This window comes from Dermacentor variabilis, chromosome 7 (genome assembly GCF_050947875.1).
Source record: "Dermacentor variabilis isolate Ectoservices chromosome 7, ASM5094787v1, whole genome shotgun sequence".
NCBI lineage: Eukaryota > Metazoa > Arthropoda > Arachnida > Ixodida > Ixodidae > Dermacentor > Dermacentor variabilis.
Window position 1 is genome coordinate 144,749,763 of NC_134574.1, and position 15,336 is coordinate 144,765,098.

General features: G+C 47.2%; 1 protein-coding gene across 2 annotated transcripts in view; it reads right to left on the reverse strand.

Moving 5' to 3' along the window:
- The window catches only part of stnB (stoned B), a 53,506-nt gene that overhangs the window by 33,172 nt on the left and 4,998 nt on the right, over positions 1 to 15,336 (reverse strand). Inside the window, exon 1 of one of the 2 annotated variants that reach the window (XM_075699517.1) lies at positions 970 to 1,078. The exons of the other annotated variant lie outside the window; for it this stretch is intronic. The gene's annotated coding sequence lies outside the window, so the exon portion shown is untranslated. Of the gene's footprint in view, positions 1 to 969; positions 1,079 to 15,336 lie in introns of those variants that run through there. 2 annotated transcript variants of the gene reach the window in all.

A 15,336-nucleotide genomic window follows, 5' to 3' on the forward strand; every position in this document is an offset into this window, starting at 1 on the left:
GGCGCGAAGAAGTAGGTGGCTATATGGTCAACCCAGGCTCGCCCAGAAGGAGGAATAATATGTTGCTGCACATGAGGAATTTAACCCATCTTCAAACATGTTTTGAGGAAATTAAGAGCAAATTTAGGAAGTGCAATGTTCAAAGGGGCTACCTCACGTGTGGTCACCCCTTTCAGGGCTGATGTCTTTTGTGCCGGCATTCTACCGGCGGCAACCAACAAACCCAACAGATTATCCAGTCTTCCTTACACGAAAGGGTCCAACGAAGCATTTCTGCGCGAGATGCAATGGCCCATGCATGTATGCCCTAATCATTGATAGCAGCAAACTAAAGTGGGGGGAGGTGAAAAAAGCCAGCGCCGCACATTTCCGAATCCCTTCCGCTCTTCAACCGAAGGTTTCCACATTTATGCGTTACGCAGCTACGCGCGCGTCGACACAACCTCTGCAGAGTTTTCACAACCCTTTCAGGAAAAGGTCCTTTTCTCTCGAGGAGCAAAGCATCACGACGGATCCGGGGGAAAAAAAAAAGAGAGAAAAAGGCTTATTCCGCAACACCAAGCAAGCCCCGACTGCGAAATCGTAGCACAAGGCACAGACGACGATCCGCAAATCTCGACGCCGAGGTCACGCTCCCGAAGGGGACGATCGACACACAACGCGCGCGGTATACACGTACGTACCGGGGAGGATACAGGACGACGCGTCGTACACAACCTCGGATGATGAAGATCCGCGAATGCGCGCACAAGCCGGGGCGACCCAGACCGCACCACCACGGGGTTACCGGAGTGCGAGCTCGCCATCTTTTTCCCGATCGATAACCCACAGCGCGCGCGCGCGATCGCGCGCCGGAGACCACAAGCACCGGATAAGGCCGACGGCACACGCCGATCGTCGTCGACTACGCCGCAGCCCGCCGCGCCGGGGGGAGCCGCACGGACGGTTATACCTCGCTCGCTCGCTCACCCGTCCTGGTCCCTGCGGCGTGCCGTCGCGCACAGAATGAGGCATGCCGAATGGAGTTGGCCCCCGGGTCTCGTCGAAGCAGCAGCAGTTCAGAGGCGGCTCCGCAGCTAGCTTATGACATGGCTGGCGCGCCCCTCCAGGACGCGCGAAGAACAACTTCGATCCGCGCGCAGCGCCCCGCTACCGATACTTCGCCGGCGATGCTGGCGGCGGAGACGGGAGTCGGGATGCGCAGCCGCCGAACGACGCGCGCGCCGCCGCTACCTGAAACCCCAGACTCATCCGCGCGACGTCATCGTAGGTAGATGGGTGTTCCGTGGTAGTACTACCTGCGCGCGCGTGCCAGTAAGCACGACGGCAGTAGTTCGCACTTCGCTCGGCGCCCGTCCACTCTCCCTGCCGGCGAGTGGGGAAAATGGGGAGCGAGAATGAGGCGGGAAATAGGGAGTAATTCGCAGATTTTGCCACTAATGTGTCGTTCAACCTGACAAAAGAACACCCGCCACCCACGCTGTTTCACCTAGCTGGGTCAGGCGGACTGAATGGCACGATCTAAAATGGGGCCTAGCATTTTCTTTCCTTTCCTGGGAAACCTAGTTTGTGGTACAACACAGTCATGATATTGTGGGGCAATGACGTACCACGAAAGTAAACGACAAGGAGTAGAATACGTAGACAAGTGCGAGAGAAGTGCCCTGCACAAATGCACATATGAGCACGAACAGCCAAAGCAGCGCTGCATAAAATCAAAGAATGCATACATACACAGGGATGCACACTGCAACAAGAGGAACCGTAAGCATATGAAGGCTTGGAAGCGGCTTGGAGCATGAGCATGCTGCTCAGACACATGCACGTACACACACTGTTTAACAGCCCACACAGAGGATGAAGGCTGATACCCGAGGACGCAAGGTGAGGGAAACAACGATGATTAGCATGAAAAAAAAATCAGACAATCAAAAGGACAAAACACCGACCACAGACAATTTCGTAAACTTAAAATGTTTCAGCTCCTTCACAGGAGCCTTGTTCACAAACGAGATTAAAACATGTCAGACACCTAGCGTACACAGGTGGCAAATTTCCATCGTTTTGGTCGAGTGTCTGCCATGATTTGGATATTAAGCCACTCTAGATAGAGACACATTGTTGGTTCTTTTCTTTTGCAATCATACATGCCTAATACTAGGTAATACTGATACATGCATATTGTGTGTTTCTTGTGGACGATGCACGCAGGCGCCCAGACGAAGACGACAAACGCTCTCTGGCTCTCGAGCACTTGGCTGAACTGGTCGGCGCTGCAGTTATCTTTTGTAAATATACTTTGTAAATAGTCCCCAGTTCTTAATCCTTCATTCGCGTAACATTTTGGTGGAGGGTGCCTTTCCCCGTCCTCGCCACGGAGCTCCGCAGTGGCCGCACCGTCCTGCTTTCCACCATGGCTCCCCCAGTGATGACACCTCGTCTCCTTCTACTTCTGCGACTCCAAGAATGTATGTTACAGTTACTAATCCCCGCAATCCTGGCATATTCTCCGGCCAAGATAATGTCGACGTCAAGGACTGGATCAGCCTGTACGAGCGTGTTGGCCGAAACAACCGCTGGGACCTTACCATTATGCTAGCAAATGTCCTATTCTACTTGGGTGGAACTCCTCGAGTCTGGTTCCAGACACACGAGGACGAGATCTCTAGCTGGGATGCTTTCAAGGAAAAGCTCAGCGACCTCTTTGGAAATCCCACCAGTCAGCAGCTGCTTGCTAGAAAAGAGCTTGCTACCCGAGTTGAGTCTTCTACTGAATCGTATCGTACATACAAGACATGAGCACTCTTTGCCGGAAAGTCACCGAGAAAATGGCCGAGGTTGACAAAGTCGGCCACGTACTCAAAGGGATCGCGGACGACGTGTTAAACATGTTGGTCCCCGATCGAAGTCACTGTCAAGGAATGCCGCCGCTTTGAGCTTGCCAAAGGCTGCCGCGTCATTCCACAGTTCTCCCAGTTCCCCAACATGGCTGCGACATCGACTGCTTCACCACCCTTAAATGAGCCCATCACACGTATTGTTCACTGCGAGCTTGAGGCTACAAGTCCTGCACCGTTACATCCACACCCACTTGAACCCGCCATTGACCAATCAGCCCCAGCAATCTCTCTCATTCAGGTAGTTGTGCGGCAAGAATTTGCAAACCTAGGTTTTCCCGCTGCCTGCTCCATCTCCCAACATGACGCCCAACTGGTGCTGCCAGCTACGTCTCACAACGATCTGTACTGCCCTCCCAGGTACCGCAACCCTACAGAGTGGAGAACTCTGGGCAAAAAGCGAATTTGCTGCCGTTGCTTCCGCATTGGCAACGTTGCTTGCCACTGCCACACCTCCTGGACGTCACCGTATTCGAGCTCCTTTTTCTCGTCTCCTCGCCCCATACGCCGACCCGCGCCATTACTTGCCTCGCCGTATGCCTCCTACCTCTGACGCATACGTCAATGACAGTCGTCCTGCTCATTCGCCGTCACCTCAGCACCGTTGGTCCCCGTTGCCCCAGCCACGCCGCTATTCATCGCCGACCAGTTATGGACCCTCTTGGACGGAAAACTAGACCATGCAGCTCCTGGGGGTAGTGCTGCATTATCTTCGTCGAGACGAAATCCTCTACTGACGCTCCCAACTAACCAGAACTTAGTTGATGTTCATGTTGACAGTGTCCCTTTGATGGTGTTAATAGATACTGGAGCCCAGGTTTCAGTAATGAGTTGCAACCTCAGTCGTCGACTGAGGAAGGTTCTCACACCTCCTACTACTCAAGTCGTATGCATGGCCGATGGCAGCACTGCTGACGTCACTGGAATGTGTACTTCCCGTATAAGTATCGCCGACTGCCACATTCTGGTTCTTTTTACAGTGCTGTCCAATTGTCCCCATGACCTAACCCTTGGACTCAACTTTCTTACGGCGCATTCAGCTTTGATCGACTGTTCTGCCGGTACCGTTTGCCTTGAACTTCCTCTACTTGCGCACATTCGTGCCGAAATGCTGAACAACATTATTATGACCGCCTCCATCTGCCTGCTGCCTAAAGCCTTGACTTTCATATTTTCCACATTGGCCATGTCGCCATCTTTTCATCTTTTCCGGTGCCCGATGGTGATTACGTCACCACACCTGTTCCCAATGTCCTTTTTATGCATAATATCACTGTGCCCCACTCCGTCGTCACTGTCGCCGATAACCGAACATGCCTCCTTGTCGTTAATTTTGGCCAGACAAAGGAAGCTCTACCCAAAGGCATATTGGTTGCAATGCTCCGTGCTATCGGAGATGGCCACGTCACAACATTTCCCGTAGATGTCTGCTCAGATTCTTCACCATGTCCACAGGATGCTATTTGCCCTGACGCACCATTTCGTACCATAATTGCTACGGGCCTATTGCCTGAAAAAGCAGCAGCTCTGTGTCGCCTTTTGATTTCCTACCATGACTTCTTTGACCTCGACAATCGCCAAATGGGGCAGACTTCAATGGTTAAGCATCACATCAGTACTGGTGATGCCAGTCCCATTCATCAACGGCCATGTCGAGTTTCTGCTTCAGAGTGTAAGGTTATTCAAGATGAAGTGAACAATATGCTTGCCAAAGGCATTGCTGAATTTTTGTCAAGCCCTTGGGCGTCGCCCATAGTGCTTGTAAAAAAGAAAGATGGCACATGGTGCTTCTGCATAGATTATTGTCATCTAAACCGCATTACCAAGAAAGATGTCTACCCATTGCCTCGCATTGACCATGCCCTCGATTGTCTCCACAGTGCCAACTACTTTTCATCAATAGACCTTTGGTCTGGTTATTAGCAAATTTCTGTGGATGAAAAGGCCCAAGAGAAAACTGCATTCGTCACCCCTGATGGTCTATATCAATTCAAATTTATGCCATTCGGTCTATGCAACGCCCCAGCAACGTTCGAACGCGTGATGGACTCCTTGCTTCAAGGGTTCAAATGGTCAACATGCTTCTGCTACCTAGATGACGTTCTCGTATTTTCGCCTACGTTTGAGACACACCTTGAGCGCTTATCAGCTGTTCTTCAAGCCTTCCGCGAAGCTGGGCTCCAACTAAATTAATCGAATTATCACTTCGTTCGCCGGTAGATTACAGTGCTGGGCCACCTTGTCGATGCTCCCGGTAGTCAACCAGACCCGGAGAAAATTCGTGCTGCCATGTCTTTTCCTGTACCTCAGTCTGTCAAAGACGTCTGAAGCTTTGTAAAACTCTGCTTCTACTTCCGACGCTTCATTGAAGACTTCGCAGCAATTGCCCGACCACTTACTGGCCTTTTGAAGAAGGACATGCCGTTTACGTGGGGCCCCGCTCAAACTGCCGCATTTGCCCACCTCACCAACATTCTCACCACACCACTTAGACTGGCCCATTTTGACCCGTCCTCTCCTACAGAGGTGCGTACCGATGCCAGTGGTCACGGTATCAGAGCCGTGCCAACAGCCCAGCGCCAACAGGGCCAAGATCGTGTTATTGCCTATGCTAGCCGCCTCCTCACAGCTGCGGAGTGCAACTATTCGATTACAGATTGTGAATGCCTGGCTCTCATCTGGGCGGTTCCCAAATTTTTCCCGTACTTGTATGGCACGCACTTCTCTGTAATTACGAACTACCACGTGCTCTGCTGGCTTAGCTCACTCAAGGATCCTACCAGCCGGCTTGGTCAATGGGCGCTGCGGCTGCAAGAATATTTTTATGCAGTAGTGTACAAGTTGGGCCGATTACATGAAGACGCAGACTGCTATCACCCTATCCAGTGGACGAACCACCCGCTGGCCCTGACCCCGAAACTGACGCTTGCTTTTTCTCCATTTCTCAGCTGCTACACGTTGCCAATGAGCAATGCCATGACGCCACCTTGCATGCAATGATCGACGCCTTGGAATCTTCGCCTTCTGATTCATCCCTTCACCTGTTTATTCTCCGGGATGGTGTATTATACTGCCACAATGTACGCCCCAACCGTCCTGCCCTACTGCTCGTCATTCCCAAGCACCTTCAATCAGCTGTTCTCCAAGGACTTCATGATTTACCAACGGCAGGTCACCTTGGCGTCTCTCGCACCTACGATTAGATTCGCCAAAGCTTCTTTTGGCCAGGCCATGCCCGCTCCGTTCGGAAATGCGTTGCGGCATATGAGAAATGCCAGCACTGAAAAACACCATAGACGCTCCCTGCTGGATGCCTTCAACTGCTCGACATTCCTTTGGAGCCGTTCTTTCGCGTTGGCTTGGACTTGCTTGGCCCTTTCCCTCTATCGACGTCTGGCAACAAGTGGGTCGCTGCGGCGACAGGTTACACCACGCGCTACACCATCACCAGCGCTTCCAACAAGCTGCGCCACAGATGTCACCAATTTTTTTTTACATGACGCGATTCTGCAGGATGGTGCTCCACACCATGCTCCACACCAACTGCTCACAGACTGTGGTTGGACATTTCTTTCTAAAGTCATCGCCGACATCCTTTAGTCTTGCTCAACCAAGCACAAGTTGACTACGCCTTACCATCCACAGACTAATGGTCTCACAGAGCATCTGAATCGCACCCTAACAGACATGCTTGCGAAGTACGTCTCGTCCAACCATACTGATCATGGCCTGACAACACAATGTTCAGAAAGTGCACTTGACAACATGTGTGGCTTCAACTGACATTGGTGCTGCTTCAGCCACTTCTCAATGTGCCCACTTTTGCCGACGTAGACACATGGACACATCGCCCCTGAAATAGCATACACTACAACAAATTTTTCACTCTTTAGTTTCATTCACATTCACGAGTTCATGTCAAAGACTTTTACTTGGCGCATGGGCAATCTGCATGTCGTACAGGCGGAGAATGCGTGTTATGGCTTTACTTTAGTCTGGGACATAAAGAATTAGGGCCCTCTTTCTGCTTGAGAACGCAGATGGTGCCAGTAAGCGGGAAAGCCTGCACTTCACAGAGCTGGTGAAATACTCGGGGGTATTTGTTCTTGGCATACGAGAGCAGCAACATCAGCTTTTTTTGTCGTCAGCACTCATGCAGATCTTTCCACTCCTCATGATGAATGAGCTGGAGCACATCTGAGAGGTAGGGTGCACAGTCAAAATAGACTTTGGAAGAACATGGACTGGAGCATCGATGAGCACTCATTTGAGAGTGGAGGCATCAGAGAAATTAAACAACTTCATCCCTGCAGCAAGTTTTCTCTCATCGTGGCTAAACAACAGCAAAGAACTCCATGCCTTAGTGAAAGCATAGAAAAGCCTGGAACTACACAGCACGGTTTTGCTATGGTTACATTATTTTTAAAAAAATTTAATTGTGGGGATTTACGTGCCAAAACCACGACCTGATTATGAGGCATGCCATAGTGGAGAGGACTCTGGAAATTTGGACCACCAGGTGTTCTTTAATGTGCACCTAAATCTAAGTATTGTTACATTATTATTCATGCATAGTTTTTGACCCAAAAATTATGGACAAACATGTATCGACTGCTAAGGCACGCAGCTACACTTTCACCAGCACAGTTGATGTCTGATATAACGTAGACATTTTTCACAACTTCAAAAAGCTACTGACACCAACACTGTAGCGCTTGCCCCTGCGAGAGTGCTTTCGCACTTTACCAGGAAAATGAGAGTCTGTCCAGCAAAATCGCTGCGGGCTAAGGAATAAAATGGCAACAAGTATTGGCCAGTTCTACAGGTTTTCCCGCCCAGTTTAATTCAAACGCCATTGAAAATAATCCAGGTGCCAGCCAATTTAATCTGCGCGCCAGCATTTTTAATCACAGTGCCAATAACTTAATCCCAGCGCCATACGAATTAATCCGCGTGCCAACTCATTTAATCCTTGCGCCAGCCATTTTAATCCAAGTGCCACACATTTTAATCCCAATGCCAGTCAATTTAATCGTGTTGGAAAGTGATTGAGAAACGAATAATTCTTGCAGAAGAGCTCGTAAAAGGCGTCATGAATGCCGTATATTCATTGATGTGATAACTATATTGGCGTCAGCACTATAGGAGCACAGTTTCCACGCTACCAGTATTGTCATGGTTTCTTCAGAAACACTTCCGTGTGTTATACCGCTCGCTCATTTCTTCCTTTTCAAGTCGCATTTCCGAGTGACAAGAGACTCACATAAGTGAGGCAGAATCGTGACGGATATTACGCGACTTGGGTTGCGATCATGACATGCGATTTCCTTCCCTATCGTCTTGCATATCGATCGACATTGTTCGCAAGGGTAAAAACTTGCTCACCATTACTCAGGCACTTGGCTTATATAATCACTAAGCAATTCAATATAGCTCACTAATCTTGTATTTTGCATGCACTCTTATGCTTCCGTCATGCATACCAAATGAAATGGTTCCGAGAATGCAACAGCTTATCCTTGTGTGACATGATTAGCTCACTTGTGACTCGCTCGACGCCACCGCCTTCGCACCTCTCCTAACCTGCCTACTAACATATCAAAGGAAATCGCTTTCAAAGCTCAAAAACATGCTCCCTATCAATGACTCAAGTGACGGCATCACTAGTGATTGGCGTGACATCACCACGCTTCTCACGCATGCACTATCCTAAACTGCCGGCATGCATATCAAACGAAGTGGCTTATAAAGGGTAATAACCGGCTCACTATCGCCCAGCCAATGACGTGATCACTAGTGACTCCCATGACGTCATCATGGTTCTCACCCAACCATGCACTCTCCTAACCTGCCAACATGCATATCAAACGAAATGACTTTTGAAGAGCAACAACCTGCTCATTATCACAAAGTCAAATGAGGTGATCACTAGTGACTCACGTGACGTCATTAAGGCTCTCACCCAACCGTGCACTCTCCTAACCTGCCGACATGCATATCAAACAAAATTACTTTTGAAGAGCAACAACCTGCCCAATATCACAACGTCGAATGAGGTGATCACTAGTGACTCACGTGACGTCACCACGGTTCTCACCCAACCATGCACTCTCCTAACCTGACGACATGCATATCAAACGAACTGGATTTTAAAGAGCAACAACCTGCTCTATATCACAAAGTAGAATGAGGTGATCACTAGTGACTCACGTGACGTCACTACATTCGCACGTGAGCGTCAACTCCCCTTACCTGCCGGCACGTACAGCAAAAGAAATGGTTTTCAAAGGGCAGGTAACTGCTTACTATCGCTCATTAACATGACGTGATCACTAGTGACTTACAATGCGCTGTTCCGAGGAACTCGCTCAAGATATCGCGTTAGAGAAGAGACGCATTGACACGCGCAAACCGTGTTATGATGGTGACTCACATGATGTCACCATGAAGACTATTTAGCACACGCTCTTAATTAAGGGCTGCAATAATATTAAAATATTTTTAAAAGGCGAAATATGCGAATTGAGTCACACCTTTTTCTTACAAATGAATTGGTCATTATGGAACGGTGGTTCTAATATTGCCAGAAACCTTGTCATGCTACCGACCTCGAAAGAAAATATCCTTGTATAGGCTTGCACTTTGATTGTTGCCTCGCGTTAATGAAATATAAGTGGAAAATTGACGAATAGCTGAATCTCGGATGCGTGGGATTGAGTGCGCATTCTTTTCTCCTAAAGCTCGAGGATGGACGGCAAGAAGTACAACCGAAAAAACAGCGCCGTGATGTATTTTATGAGACATCTCACTCGACATGAGATGTACAAAGATACGGCGAGACTTTTGAACGAAAATATGTAATTTATTCGATGCAGTATTTAAGTTCACAAGATACCAGGGCACTTCCTGAATGGTATTATAGAAACAAACCGAGAACAACTACATGCCCTCCTCTCTAAGCGCAGCCTGAACAAAAGAAAAGCGCAATCCACGCGTTGAACAAGTGCCATTGCATGTTGTGCAGCATTTATAAGCAACGAGCGCCTGTGCTCCTTTTTGTGTGACTCCTTGTGGAGTCACCAGCACTACGTCGCGCTGCTCACTGAGGTACTGTTTAACTTGACATTTAAACTTGGAGAAAACTTCCTCAATGGGATTAAAAAAAGGGCTGTATGGCGGCAGGCGCTTGATGGAATGGATCGAGCTGACCAGATTTGCCTGTTCTGCGCGATTGTGAGCGGGAGCGTTGTCGAAAATGAAGACGGCCTCTGTATCTGGCTCCTCAGAGTCAACCTGGGTGGAAGAATCGGCGAGAAAGTCATTGAATACAATCCAATAGACTCTTTCGACAATTCGCCAGTGCATCACACCGTTTGCCGACATGCAGGCGGTGATGTTGGTGTTCGCGCCTTTCGTCGAAGTCGTCGTCTGGAGCGCTGCCGTGCCCTTTTTTGCGCGGCCGAATTTTCTTGAGCCCCATATATTGTAATTCGTTTCGTCGACGTAAAAGCGGCAAACCCGGGGCCCATTAGTTTGTAACCATTGCGCATACTCTTTTCGCTTCTTCTTCACGTCGCAACGGTTGCGGTCCACCGGCCTCTGAGTCGCTAATTTGATGGAGCTGGTGTGTGCGTCGAGGAGGCGGTCAACAGAACTGGTGCTGATTGTGAGGCCAGGTATTTCTTGTTCAACGGTTCGCTTTATCTGTTTCAGCGTGAATGCTAGGTTCGCGTCGACAGTTCTTGTTACGATGGGGACAACGTCGGCACCAAACTTTCTGATGGAACACCCCTTTTTCAGAGACACTTCACGGTCTGTCGCTGAAATCGACCTTAGAGTTTTTATATTTATGCCCAGCGTCTCGGCGAGTTTTCTCAAATCTCCGCCGTGGCTTGAGGCATCGACGATTCTTGATCGGTCGACGTCAGACACCTTGTTGTTTTTCCTTCGTGGCTTATTTTGATCCTTGAACGGAGGACCCCGCTTTCGCACGACGCTCGCCTGTTCGTCTTCAGGAGTCCCACCTTCCATGGCGGTCAGCTCAGGTAAAAATCAAGCACAGCTGTAGCACCGGGAGCACATAACAAAAGGTCAGACCGCCACTATTAGAGAAGCGCCGTGAACGCCGTCTGCTGAGTCCGCTTGGTTACGAGACGATATCGTGTGCTTTTCAAGCGAAAAGTCCAACGCGCTCGAAGACGACAGGGAAATCGTGGAAGTACTAAGAAGAGTTTGTGCTCTTTAGAATTACATTACTGGAAGTATTTCTGAATGACATAGAGCAGTAGAACAGAAAAAGCTAAAACAGACAAGTATCGTCTGCGTCACCGCAGGCGAAATTGCACACGCCGTTCTCCTGCGATGGTGGTGAAACAAAAACAGAGGACTCAGCAGACGGCGTTTTCATTTCATTTGGTATGCATGACGGAAGCATAAGTGTGCATGAAAAATACAAGGTTAGTGAGCTCTAATGAATTGCTTAGTGATTATGCCAAGTGCCTGAGTAATGGTGAGCAAGTTTTTACCCTTGCGAACAATGTCGATCGATATTCAAGATGATAGGGAAGGAAATCGCATGTCATGATTGCAACCCAAGTCGCGTAATATTCGTCACGATTCCGCCTCACTTATGTGAGTCTCTTGACACTCAGAAATGCGACTTGAAAAGGAGGAAATGAGCGAGCAGTATAACACACGGAAGTGTTTCTGAAGAAACCATGACAACACTGGTAGCGTGGAAACTGTGCTCCTATAGTGCTGACGCCAATATAGTGATCACATCAATGAATATACGGCATTCATGACGCCTTTTACGAGCTCTTCTGCAAGAATTATTCGTTTCTCAATTAATTTCCAACACAATTAAATTGACTGGCATTGGGATTAAAATGTGTGGCACTTGGATTAAAATGGCTGGCGCAAGGATTAAATGAGTTGGCACGCGGATTAATTCGTATGGCGCTGGGATTAAGTTATTGGCACTGTGATTAAAAATGCTGGCGCGCAGATTAAATTGGCTGGCACCTGGATTATTTTCAATGGCGTTTGGATTAAACTGAGCGGGAAAACCTGTAGACTGCAGAGCTACAGCAGTCAACATGGTGTTTACGTTGCTTGATGGCTAGATTGAATATTTAGGATACCACAACATTACAAAGCTGCAATGTAGCTCTTCAAGAGGTAAAAAGGTAGATGCCCCACTGAAAGCCATTTTCCATTGTAGCTTACACAACTGAATGCAAAACCTCCATAATGTCTTTTTAAGGCTCATTCACGTCCATTGTTTTCTCATAATGGGTTTTCTCTGCATATGTTATGCAATGCACAATGAGAAAGCAACTGCACTTCCTATACACAGTAGCACACACTTTTTTTTTTTTTTCGCAGACTACCTTGTGCAACAGCTATCTTTGCTCTGTAAGCAAGGCAGGAAACACCTTGGATATGCTCCCATGAGAAGTAATAATCTTCCAAAATACACATGACATATACAGGTTGTCCCACATAACTTGAGCCAAGAATTTAAATATGAAAGGCATGTCGGAAGCGAATTGAACCGAACGCATACTGTTTGCAGTAGCCTATAGTAACTCAGACAATTGTTTGTTTTCCCTACAACTCACTAGTTAAGTTTAATTACACAACTTTTTTAATTATTGGTTGAGGACTCCAAGTATGATGTGCAGGTTTGTAGAGCACCTTCAGAAACCACCGATCGAGTTGTTTCCTGTACAATCTCACATTGTCCTTTTTTCAGGGTTGCAAAGAAAGCCCACGAAATATGAAAACAGCCACATGATGGAGCATTTGCGCAGTGGTATTGTGCTGCTCTCAAGCGTGTGTTCGGTGAACAAGATTGGCTGCATCATGACTGGTGACGAGGAAGCGGCAGGGAATTCTTTATCTCGTCGGCAGCGTTCCGCCAGCAGCATGGTGGTGGTGGTGGTGGTAGAAACATTTATTGCCAATGATAGGAATGGTGGGGGCATTTTCGCCGTCATCTGACAGGAGCCGACCTTGTTCGCTGAACACATGCTTGAGAGCAGCACAATACCACTGTGCAAGTGCTCCATCACGTGGCTTGCAACGGATAGGATCACTTTTTCTTACCTGCAGCTCGCCCTGGCAAAGTTGTTATTGGCGTCCCTGGTCTGTCTATCACTTTCTAGTTATAAAGAAAGTCTTAATCCTACTGTGCATCACATTTAGCCCATGCAAATTGCCATAATTACTTGATTCTAACATGTCCCCATATGTAACGCATGCCCACTTTTTTACTGCCAGAAAGGAAGAATAAAATGCCTTCAATCGTAACAGGCACCCCGATTTTCATTCTAGAAGATACACGAGGGTAAATCAAAAAGTAAACGCAATTTCATTTTGTCGCAGGAATAAATGAAGGCTATGTGTGCCTGACGTCACCATGTGTACACTTGGGGTGACGTGGAAGTAAGGAGTGTCCATCTTTGCACCATTTACTCGAGTTTGTCGCACAGGAAAAGGGTGTGACATATGGATGCACCACTCCCTAATTGCATCATCAAGGAGGAGCAGGCCATAGTGCATTTCCTGTGTTCAAAGGGAGTCCAACCGGCGGACATCCATCGTAGGCTGTTAGCACTTCCCCATTCTTTGTACAGCGCTTATCTGGCGCCATCGAATTACCACATCTTCGGCCTTTTGAACAAGACCCTGCACCATATTCAGTTCAGGTCATAACGAGCTCCACAAACATTGCTGACATGACTTCGTGAGCAATCTAACATTTCTTTGCAGACGAGTTACCAAAGCCGATTTCACAATAAAATAATAAAAGTTACCTTTACTTCTTATTTAACATCATATTATAAATGAGGTACTCCTGATATTCCCCTCATCATCTGTTTGCAGTGACAGAGCGATGGGATTTGTCCTGGTTCGGAAAAAAAAATAACACTGCGTCTGAGCTCATGGCCAACTCTGATTTCCTTATTCAAGTACATGTAAAATGCTGAAATAGTTTTTATGAGAACTGCTGGACCAATAGACCACATGCGAAAGTGCACATGCAGGCTTTCCCACACACCTAACTTTCGCTAACTGATAGGGCCGTGTTTTGCTACTGTAGCGCTGTTAAAGCTGAGACACACATTTTGAAAGCTTGGATGGTACGGGGCATGAACGGCAGCAGGAATGATGTCGCCATCCTGCATGTTGACACTATAACCTATGATTCTAGCCCAAGGTTTGCTATCTTGGTTGCGTCAAAGGAGGTTTGTGGTGAAGTGCCCCTTGCAGGTTTTACATATTGCCTATTTGAATGATATTTGTTGCATTTCAGAGAGAAAGCTATATTCTAGTGACTAAATTTAGGAAGCAGAATTCTGACTTAGAGCCTAAAAGTATTTACTGGTAAGTTAAAAATAAAAATAAAGCATGCAGTTTACAAATCCATAAATCTGCATAAAAAACAAACTGCAGTTATATAAACTGTATCTGCTAAAGCGTCGAAAGTGGACGAACTAGACATATAAATCTACAGCTTATGCGATTTGTCACAATGTTTTACAAGTGTTTGCAGAAGTTCTGCTCAGAAATTAGCGATACAATTCAGAGCTGCGTGTAACGCATCAAATTTATCCGCTTTAGATGCATTACTAGGTTCTGTTTACAGAATTGTGATATCGTGTTTTTTGTGAGTTAGGGTATTGTAAACTTTATGTACAAGATTTCTTTAATTTTTATTATTTTATTATTTTGCACTTTTCCAATAATTCTTGCTAAAAAATATTTATGGCCTAAAAAGAAATCTGCTTCCAACAGTCACTATATTACAACTTTTTCTTCCAAATGCAACAAACCTCATCAAATTCAGTGCACTGGGTTCCTAGAAAAACGATTTCTCTACTCTCGTGTATTTAGATAAAAGCTCCTGAGCTGAAGCTTCCTCTTAATTAAAGGAATATTGACATAAAAATTTCGAAGTCAAGAATATTTCTGTGGGCACGTGCACATAACTGACAAAATATAGATGGCCAAATGTAGCTTAAAACATTTAACATTCGTGCCACACAGGCACAAAGAATGACACACGTTCGTTAATGCCTTAAGCTCTTTAATGACATTTTTTTCAGCAGAGCTGCCACATGTTCAAATTTAAGGACATTTGATGTGGTGATGTCGATGACAGCATCTTCTGAAGTTAGCAATATTAAAAGCGAGGAGCAAAAAGAAGAAGAAGACGGGGCCTGTGAAAATGGATCCTGCGATCCTCGAGGTCTGGTACGAGAGAATGCAGGGAAGGAATTTCGCTTGCATAGGCTCGACGGGTCGAGTGGAGAGAGCATCTTGCTTAGCAGTGGAGCCCACCTGCTGAAACCATAAGTTCGCGGCACTGAAATATTTCTATCTCGGCTATTATTGAGCCCAGTTGAAAATTTTTTTTCGGCAGAATGCTCCC